The sequence below is a fragment of the Thalassophryne amazonica genome, chromosome 14, assembly GCF_902500255.1.
Source record: "Thalassophryne amazonica chromosome 14, fThaAma1.1, whole genome shotgun sequence".
Taxonomy (NCBI): Eukaryota; Metazoa; Chordata; class Actinopteri; order Batrachoidiformes; family Batrachoididae; genus Thalassophryne; species Thalassophryne amazonica.
Window position 1 is genome coordinate 18489557 of NC_047116.1, and position 10761 is coordinate 18500317.

Consider the following 10761-nt stretch of genomic DNA (forward strand, 5'->3'; position numbering starts at 1 on the left):
TTTCTTTTCATTCTAAAGCCAAGGCCTAACAGCGCTGGATGTGATTGGTTCGGTGTTAGCGACATTTATGAAACGGCCACTGTATTTCTGCTGAGGTGGAAAGCAAAACTTCCAGCAGGTCGAGCAGATGCTAAAGGTTGGAGGTAGCATCAGTGCCTTGACCTTCTCACTCCCCCTCAACATGATGCTGACCGCCTGATTTGATCAAACTTTATCCACGGACAAGGTTCCAGATTGAATGTGAATTTTAACGATGGTGCCTGATGTTTCCAAAAGCGTGTGCAGACGGCTCGACCTGCAGCTCCGCTGAGCCTCTCAGGTCTTTGTTTCGAACTAACAAGCTTAGACACGCTGACTGCAAGCTCCAAGTCCAGCAGCAATCAAAGCTCCAAATGACAGGCAACTACACAATACAGACAAAACATTTCTTGCACTTTCTATATCAGACTTCATTGTATAAAAGCTTTAAAGAAAAAAAATACAACTTAAATATAACAATTTGGTTCATGCTACACACTGTGCATGAGTGAAGAGCTACTGCTTGTTCCTTTACCTTTTTTATACCATTAAAGACAACTCTAGATAGATTAATAAATGAATCCATCCCCTCCAGTTCATTAACACAATAACTCAAAAACAATAAAAGGGTTAATCTTTCAAATACCCAAATTGAAAGGGCATATCACAAGGACTGACTGATTAAACTTTGGTGAACTTTCACACACCAGATAACACAAAAAGCAAGCTTGCTTATATAATACACCACATTCAAACAGTACCAGTCAAAGGTTTGGGCACATTTTCCTGTTCTGTTCTAATCCAAACTGCATCTGAGTAACTGCCAACATTATGAATTTAACCAACCAATGCTCAGAAATCCATCGAGATTTATGATGTCACAAAGCTAGTGTTATATGTCGGACGCAGCTCGGAGAACCGACCAGCGTTTGAAGGACCCAGTATGAAATAAGCAGAGCACGGTACAAAGGCTAACTGAATTTAATACATAACAGTGATACAAAAAATAACAAAAGAAAGTGCGGTCTGGCGTGGTGCGCTCCCAGCAGCGCTAACGGTCCGGAGCCAGAAGCTGTTCGGACCCAAGGACCCCGCCGACACCCCCCAGGTGGCCGCAACAAACCGAGTCTGTGAAAGAAGGAACCATTATGTGAGTCCACACTCTACACACAGAGAGAACACTTAAAGGTGTACAAACAGCAAACACTTCCTGGCTTGATTACTAATCAGCTTCCCAACCTGCAGGCATGGAACATCCAGTTCACAAAACTCCACTGCAGTGGAAGCCGATACATGACTAACATACAGCTCAATATAAAAAGGTGTGAGGGACACCACATTTACTGACTGTATAAATGTTAGTCACAAAATCTAACGTACCTCAGGAAGTGTGCTGACGAGCGTGAGACCTCACCCCCTCCTCTTTCACAGACCGTGCATCAAACCTGGACGTTCTCTGCATCCACTGATGATGAGATGGCTCCCGAGACGACGATCTCACCCGTCTGGTCACAAGGTCGAGTCTCTGGCAAATACACACTGTATACTCCAGTCTTAAATGCCACCATGTTCCAATCCATATAGATGCACCTCAGCTGTGAGTCCTGACGAGCCGCAGGTGATCAGGGTGAGGTCCTGATAACCTCAGCAACACAGCCACTCAGTCCCAAATGCAAGCCACCTGGAAGGAAAACCAAAAGACAGAAACAAAAAGGCAGCCAGGCCCCCCAGCCATACAACAGCTAGAATGTTAAAGAAAATATCTTAATTTTGAAAAATCATGTACACAGACACTCAAACATGGACCACAGTGATCACATGACTGCTGCAAGACCTCCATCAGGTGACAAAGGTATTAACATTCGGACTCTGTATTTCATATATTATTCATGGGTTTATGTTGTTTTAATTTGGTTTTGAATGCAACAAAGGTTTATAGATGAATCATAATAACAATCCTAAAAGCTTGTATTGATTCGTTTTGACTCTCGGTGTCATTAAGCTCCAATCAAGAGCTTCAGACCTTCAGAAGCAAACGTAACCTTCCTCTGTATTGATGAATTGATTGAGGAGACACAGTGGATACAAACCTTTCCTTTTCTTTCTGCTCCCTAATCGATTTCACTCAGAAAGTTTCTCATTCAGTCATCAAAGATTTGTTAATTTTGTGGCCGATTTAAAACGCAAATTCATGTTGGTACAGAAGTGAGTAAAGTTGTCCTCAGACAGGGACGAGTTGACAGTAAAGTAAACTGATCTGATAGGACGTCTGGTCAGAATTGTGGCATCGTTGGTCCTTTCCAACTGATGCCATTGTGGTCTTCACACCCAATACCCACATCACATGAATGGTGAGTAAAATTGTGCACATCTGTGTTGATCATGGTGTGTTGGCATGGTTGGTGTGGTCAGGCACCGTGCTGGTCCATGTGGAAGAAGACAACAGTGGCACCACAGACCGATCAGACCTGGTCAAAAGTTGAACACAGTGTGTGTTGGATTTAAATTGAGCGATATTTATATGCACTTTACCAAAGCAGGTTTATGACCCACATGTACACTCTGCTTGTACCTGCCTGTTGGTGTGCACAGCCAGAAAGCCTCTCACTTCAGATGGCTTTCTACAGTAAACGGTGGTGCGCTGAGGAACTCCTGGACTCCAACTCTTAAAGGAGATGACAGATGACAATCTGAATGGTTTATTTCATGTTATACCCAAAACACGCCCCAGACTAATTTAGAGAACAAATTCAACCGCTTCATGTCATTTGCCCAAGTTTGTACTTAGATTTTGTACCATTTAAATAGAAATATGGAACCAAACTCGCATAGATCATCAACATGAGGATCCAAGTTTTCCAGATTTCTTGGTGTTCAGGTGCAGTCATGAGTTCTGGAAAAGTTCAAAATACCTAATGTGAACAGGAAGCTGTCTGAGTACACTTCTTGTACCTTGGGACATCTCGTTGTTCCAAGTTGGCCATTTGTTGCTACTTACTCAGACTGAAACTCTGGGTTTCTTTCTTTGTAGTTGTCCAACAGAGAATGACAGAAGCTCTTCAGGATAGTCACAATCAGGTCTGGCAGCATCCACAACACTACAGAACCACTGGGAACCACCTCAGCAGACAACAGGTCTGTCCTCACCTTTTGAAGGGAACCATCTATGTGCCACAGCCAGGTGCAGGGAGGGCATCCCCTTGGCTTTCCTCAGCCATTTGGTTCCTCAACACTGAGGCACCTGCATGCTGGATCCTGGCCAGAGAAACATGCCACGTATCCAAAATGTCATCGCTGATGCACCGTCACAATGCAAGTGATGATTTCTGCTGGGTCTAAGTAACCATTCATTTGGCATAAAGTCCTTCCAGCAGTACTCAAGGATCCTCTGAAGAGAAACTAGTACCAAAGACATTTAATTACCACTGTTGTTCACTGGTTCCCATCCAATTCTCAGAGCCTCACCTTCGGAAAAGCAGAAAGAACAGAACATCAAGGCTGTTGTCCGTGGATGGTAGTGACTAATGCGATGGTGAGGGATCGCCCAAACCTGAGGCGCAGGTCAGCATCCTTGTCAGTCCATCTGTCGCCTCTGCTGTTCATATTCTGTTTTAGTTCTTCTGCTGTTGCTCTTCTTTCACTAGTCTGTGTTGTGAAAGTGTAGGAACACGGATCCACAACAGGGGGCATAAATGAACGGGCAATGGATAAGCCAAAACAGTAACAATTTAATGTTATGACGTGCACAACGGAATACAGACAAAACAGGTTTGGAAAAACAGTCAATTATACATTGAGTGACGTGTGGGCAGGCTCGAGGATAGGAGACGTCCGTCCAGAAACGAGCCGGATCCCACACGGCTTCCACCACCAACGGATCTGAAGAACACCGGAGCCGCCAAGTCCTGGGTCCCCAGGTGGCCACCGTCTTCAGCTGTCAGACCTGGTACTGCTGGCAGAGAGAACAAAAACAGTACAGATGAGTGTGTGTTCGCACACTCAGTAATCCCTCAGTCTGTGTTCCGTAAGGAGGGAGAACCTCCACCTCCAATAACACACTCGTACAGCTCCTGTGAAAACCACTTATCTGGTTGGGGTGTGAGGCGAAGCCGTCGCAGTCCACATCAAACGCCAATACAGCAGATAGGAACACGTCACAGGAAAACGGCTGTAAATGAGATCAGACTCTTGTTCAGTTTAATTTCAGCAGAGAAATTACCTTTATGGTAGTTGATTTCTCGGCGGGGAGGTGGAGTTGCAGTCCGGCCTTTATGGTGATGGTGATGAATAGTGGATGAGTGACAGCTGGTGCTGATGATGAGTCACTCCCGGTCGCTCCGACGCCCTCTCGTGCTTGAAGCCCGCACTTCAAGCAGGGCGCCATCTTGTGGTGGTGGGACAGCAGTACCTCCTCTTCAGCGGCCCACACAACAGTCTGGCTTGACACTTGTGGCTTGTTTTCTTCTCCGAATCATTGCTGGGCCCTGTCCATCTGTTTTTAGGGCCCACCCAGAAGTACCTACCCTGGAGCAGGGACTTACTGTATCTCACCACTAAAAAAGACCCAAAAAAATCACTTTCCAAGGGCAGTCCCTGCAGTGGAGATGCACACAAAGATGTTGGACCCCCTGACAGGACCCGTGAGTTCCTGCAGTAGAAACGGGCTTCATGACTCTGGAGTGCAGCTGCAATTGTCCAAGACTTGCATGTTTTTTTTTCCCCCTCTTCATTTATTTTCTTTTTTTACGCAAGAGTCAGGACACTGGAATATCGAATCTATCCCCATTAACACCCCTCACGTTCCACTTTAACTGAACAGCAGCACATTCAGGAGGAAGAAGGGAAACCTGGGAATAAAAGCAACAAACCTCCTCTGTGCCCCGTCACAAACAGCAGGACTCTTGGCATCGTGAGAGAACCTTGATATAAAGATTTAATGAGACTGTCGGGGACGTCGTCTGGTTCGGTTTAAATGTTTAATTGTTTCTATTTCTTACCGCTGGGCTGGGAACAGAGAACGTCCTGTGTTAATCCCTGTGTCGGTGGTCTCCTTCCTGCTCACTTTTCCACAACAATTTCCCTGAGGCGTAAATACATGATGTAAGGTTTACATAACCCAGGAGCTGCTAATACGGCCTGCAAATGTGCTGGAAACTGGAAACAGCAAAAGGCACCCACGCTCATCCCGAGGCGTCCACGTGAAGATGCTTTTGCAGTTTTGTCACTAAGTGAGTGAATGATGAAGGTACGAGCAACGCTGTGCACTTCAGTGTGGGCAGAACTACACATGATACAAATAACATCTACAAATGTCGATTCTCCATCAGTCCCAACTGTTATAATAAAAAATAACGACAAAAGACATCAGAGAGCTACACCACGATATAAATGTACAACAAAATACACATCTGTAGTGGTGTTTCTTTGACTGTATGATGTCAACATTTGACTTCTGTGTAACTTCATACCAATCAATCACAAATGTTTTGCAGATCAATATATGCTTTAGAGCATTCATCTAGGCTTCTTGGTTGTTGAGATTTTTTTAAAGATGCTTTTCTGACCATGTTTTCCTTGACCATGACTTTTGACCTTTGGCCAAACAACTCACAAATCTAATCACCTCGAGATATCTATACAAGCAATATTCCCAACATGTTCAAACAAAATCCAACCAACCGTCTTTTAGTTATCTTTTCCACAGACACTGTTTCTGTGTAGGCTCTCAGTTGTCCAGGTGGTTTCCATAGTAGAGAAGCTTCAATCTTTGACTGGACTGGGTTGTTTGACGCGAGGACATTTCGCTTCAAATCGCAGAAGCTTCCTCAGCTAAAATTCTTGCTCTGGTAGTCTGACTTCTGTCTTGACTCTTGTAGAGACGAATAAACAGAAGCCACAAAAGCTGGAGTTTAAAAAAAAAAAGCCTATACCAGCACCACAGAGAGGGCGCCAGTGGACCTCAGTCTGCAGTTCATCTCCACCTTAAAGACACTAACCACACGTTTGAGGACAAGGAAGTTAAAATCTTAACCAGAGAGAAGAAATGGTTTGAGAGAGGGGTCAAGGAGGCATTCTATGTGAAACAGTTGAAACCCAGCCTTAACTGGGGAGGGAGTCTGAGACACACTTTGTCCCCTGTTTACAATGGGGTACTCAGGTCAAAGGAGTTTCAGTCTTTTGTTCATGGTACTGAGTCATTCACGTCATCAGGAGAGTCGTCAAGGGAGCCATCAGGAGAGACGTCCGTCCCATCATTAGGAGGGACAGCTGCCCTGTCATTAGGAGGGTGCTAACTAGAGCACAATAGGTGCTAATTAGAGCTATTGTTTAGTCACTAGCCTATAGCAGTCTGCCTCTCGGTAGGAGGGGTCTGGTTAGGTTAAAACTCCAGCTTTTGTGGCTTCTGTTCTTCTCTACAAGAGTCAAGACAGAAGTCACACTACCAGAGCAAGAATTTTAGCTGAGGAAGCTTCTGCGATTTGAAATGAATGTCCTTGCGTCAAGCAACCCAGTCCAGTCGAAGGTTCAATCTTCTCTACTTTAGACACGCACACTCACACACCAGTGAAAACAATACTTTGCTATTACCACTTCACTGACGCGCAGAGTAATTATAGATACCTAAATAGTATGTTCCCATTATTTGCTGATTATGAAGATGTAAATTTCAACATTATATGAAGTACGATGCATCCGGAAAGTATTCATAGCGCTTCACTTTTTCCAGATTTTATGTTACAGCCTTATTCCAAAATGGATGAAATTCATTTTTTCTCCCAAAATTCTACACACAATACCCCATAATGACAATGTGAAAAAAAGGGTTTTTTGAGATTTTTGCAAGTGTTTTTAAAAAACTAAGAGCTCACATGTACATACGTATTGTGTGTGTCTTTCCAAATCATGTCCTATCAACTGAATTTACCCCAGGTGGACTCCAACTAAGCTGTAGAAACATCTCAAGGATGATCAGTGGCAACAGGATGTACATGAGCTCAATTTTGAGCTTCATGGCAAAATCTGTGAATACTTATGTGCATGTAATTTCTTAGTTTCTTTATTTTTTATGAATTTGCAAAAATCTAAAAAAAAAACTTTTTCACATTGTCATTATGGGGTATTGTGTGTAGAATTTTTTTTTTTTTTTTTTGGGGGGGGGGGGGACAAATTTCATCCAGTTTGCAATAAGGCTGTACCATAACAAGATGTGAAAAATTGTGAAGAGCTGTGAATATTTTCCAGATGCACTGTACACATTTGTTGTCCTTAAAACATGGCACGCGCCATCTGTTCTCATCTTGTGCCGTGCAGCATTATGAGATGGACACACTTTCCTATTCAACTGAATGAGAAAGTGTCCAGACTTTGGACTGGTAGTGTATCTGGCTAATTAAGGGTATTTCTGATTGCAAATGTTTTAGAACATGTGGGATTTATCAACAGCTGATGTTCACAAATGTGCACAGGAACGGTATCGATTTGTTTGCTAAACATGGATTTTCTTTGTACTTACATACACTAAATTTTGTTCATTTTGTTCATTGTTCACAGCATTTAGAAACTTTTCTGCACACGGTTTGATAAAGGAAGGCCCAGACCTGCAAGAAAAGTTGACTGAGCGAGCCCTTGGCTCCACCCTTCTACCGAGTTGAAAGAAAATTTATGCAAAGGTTTTTCTTTGCACTTTGGCTTCAGATCACATTAATTCCCTCAGATGACATACATGAGTGATTTTTTTATAGCTGAATGTGCAGTGATACATCATAAAGCATCAAACAGACACAGCTTGGCAAACATAATCCCCTCAGTGGATGTTACTGACACACAAACACTCACAGAAATGCCTATTTTAAGCAGAAAAGAGTTGTGAAAAATGAGAAGTGCAACTCATCCCTGAGGCTTGTGCAGCATGTGTTGTGAGCATCGCGCCACCTGTTCACAGATGAGGAACGACGGTTTCCAAGGAGCTCGGCGAGCACAGTGTATTGTGGGTAAGGCCTTGATACAGACCATTTGGTACGAGCAAAGGACGGACACATCTTGGAGGAAACCTAGCTTGAGGCTTAATTTAACATCTAAAAACATAGTCGTTCTGACATAATTTCACTTGACAGCTGCCTCCCACTCACACTCAGCTGTTCCCTCACTTTCTCTCTCACTTCTTTTCACACTGTCCCCCCCTATTGCAATCTGACAGACACACTTTCACAAAGTGTTTGCAACAGCCCCTTGAGCTGCAATCCAGAGTGAGCAGCCGTACAGGCAGACGTCCTATTAAAACGCTCAAAGAGTCAGCAAAAAAAAAAAAAAAAAAAAGACTGCATCCCACTGAAGGCTTCATCCTCGTAAAATCTGCCACACCAGCTGGACAGCACAGTGATCCCGCCACCAACGCCAGGGCTATTAGGGCGTGCACAGTCGCTATTTATCATTCTGAAACTCCACGTCCTAGATGTCTGCAAGGCAGCAACAGCAATAAAATGTTATCACCTACACGTTCTGACCTGTAATGTTACCAGGTCACATCATACAGCGCCGTGTCTGCAAACTCACATGGGTGTCACAAAAACAGCCAAATGTGGCCCACAGATGATGAGGTGAGACATCCTCAGGGAATATGCTTTTCAGATCGCTAAGAAAAAAACTCACAAATGTCACTTTAAATGGAAGTGAGCTACTGCCAAAGTTATTCTAGAAGTACCCAAAGATCCTTCAATCTTCACTGTGGGGCATCGTCTGCTATGTGGCTACATGGCCCGTTTCTCGGGGCATGACCCAACATGTAAGTGCCTCACTCATTGTTGAGAACCCCCAGTGACTAGAGAAGGTCATGGGGATGCTCATGTTTCCCCTGGCTGCAGAAGCTACATGGTTACTTTGAGGTGGGGATGGACTGGTGGTCTGCATGGGTGGCTGCTATCCAGGACCCACCGTGGGGGGAGGGGGGGTTACAGTTTAAATAAATCCTGGTGTTTGCCATGGATGTGTTATGGATCCTACTCTGTTTAATGCTTGTGTGGACCGAGTGTTGGGTAACATCATGGAGTTACCAGAACAGATTAAGGGGACACCCACATCACCTGGCTGTGGCAGATGGATCGCTCCTGTCAGAAGGTGGGGTGGACCTGTGGCAATCCAGGAACCAAGGCAAGTCCATCGTGTAGCGACACGTGGCAGCAGGGCATGCTTCATGCTTCTACAACCTGGCCTGCTGTTGGGTGGCAGCATGAGCACTGCAACACTGCAATGCTCAGAGTGTGCACAGAACAGGTGCAGAAATATCCAAAGTACATCAAAATCTTGAAAGCTGACAGGCACTTGGCAGCCATTTCAATTCAAAAACCACACGAGAACTGAGCTGCACACAAACACTATTGAAAGTCAGTGTTTATTTGTCGACAGTACAGTCAGGTGAACAATGAGTACACAAGAAGTACGTAATACAGTCTGCTCCTGTGGTGCAAGACACAGTCGGTGCTGCGCTGCCACCTAGTGGTCAATTTATGCAGCCAATGTTTACTTCAACCAATTGAAATGGTGAGAATTTGTGTCTATAATAATAATATTTAGGATTATTATTACTATTATAATTATTATTAATTTAATTTTTTAAACAATAAGAGTTGTAAAAAGTGTCTGATTTTCAACAATAGAAAAGTGAGTTTATTTTCTAAAAGGATATAATTGCTCCGTGTTCATTCTTACATTGTGTGAGAATAAGGAGGAAATAATTCACTTTATTTCTCTCACGTAACCATGAAGTGGAAAAGAAAATACTGAAATATTCAGTGTGTGAAATTAAGGTGAAATACAGGAAATTATTAGAATGTAAAGAACAATAATTAAAAAAAAAAAACAATACAGTGACTATGGTAAAAATGGTTACATGCCTTTTTTGTTCAAGAAAACAAACGTAAAAAATACTGCAGATTGAAAAGCATCTACGACAACATTCAGTGTGTGCAGACACCTGTTCACTTGTCACTTCATCCACATTAAACAACAGGGGAAAACACACTGGCTTTCACTCACTCACTCATCTTCATCTGCTTGCTCCAATTAAGGGTCACGGAGGACTGGAGTCTATCCCAGCAGTCACAGGGCGTGAGGCAGGGTACACCCTGGACAGGATGCCAGTCTGTCACAGGGTCACATATAGACAAATAAACACATTTCCCCCCGCCCGCACAATTTAAAGTTTCCAATCCACCTAACCTGCATGTCTTTGGATGTGGGAGGAAGCCGGAGCACCCGGAGGGAACCCACACAAACACAGTGAGAACATGCAAACGCCACACAGAAAGGCCACAGGTGGGAATCGATCCCATGGCCTTCTTGTGAGGCAACAGTGCTAACCGCTAAGCCACAGTGCTGCCCCACTAGCTTTCATTTTTAAAAAAAGACATTTGATGTTTTAAAATCTTAAAAACACTGCTACATAAAAGAAGGAAAAAACACATTTCTCTTGTATAACTGTATATATAATTAAAGGTAAAAATAATCAAATTAGTTAATCTGTACACATGCTGTCATCAGTGTAGTAATGATACACCTGACCGCTAGGTGTTGCACACAAGCTAGAGTCTAAAAGTGTTGCATATCTCATGAAGTCTCACAAACAAAAAAAAAAAAAAAAAAAAAAGAGAAAATCATTTTAAAATGTTGAGGCGAAAGATTAAAAACAGCATGATGAAACCTCTTCCATAGGCTTTGAAAACGCTGACATGAAACCTGAATGTTAGG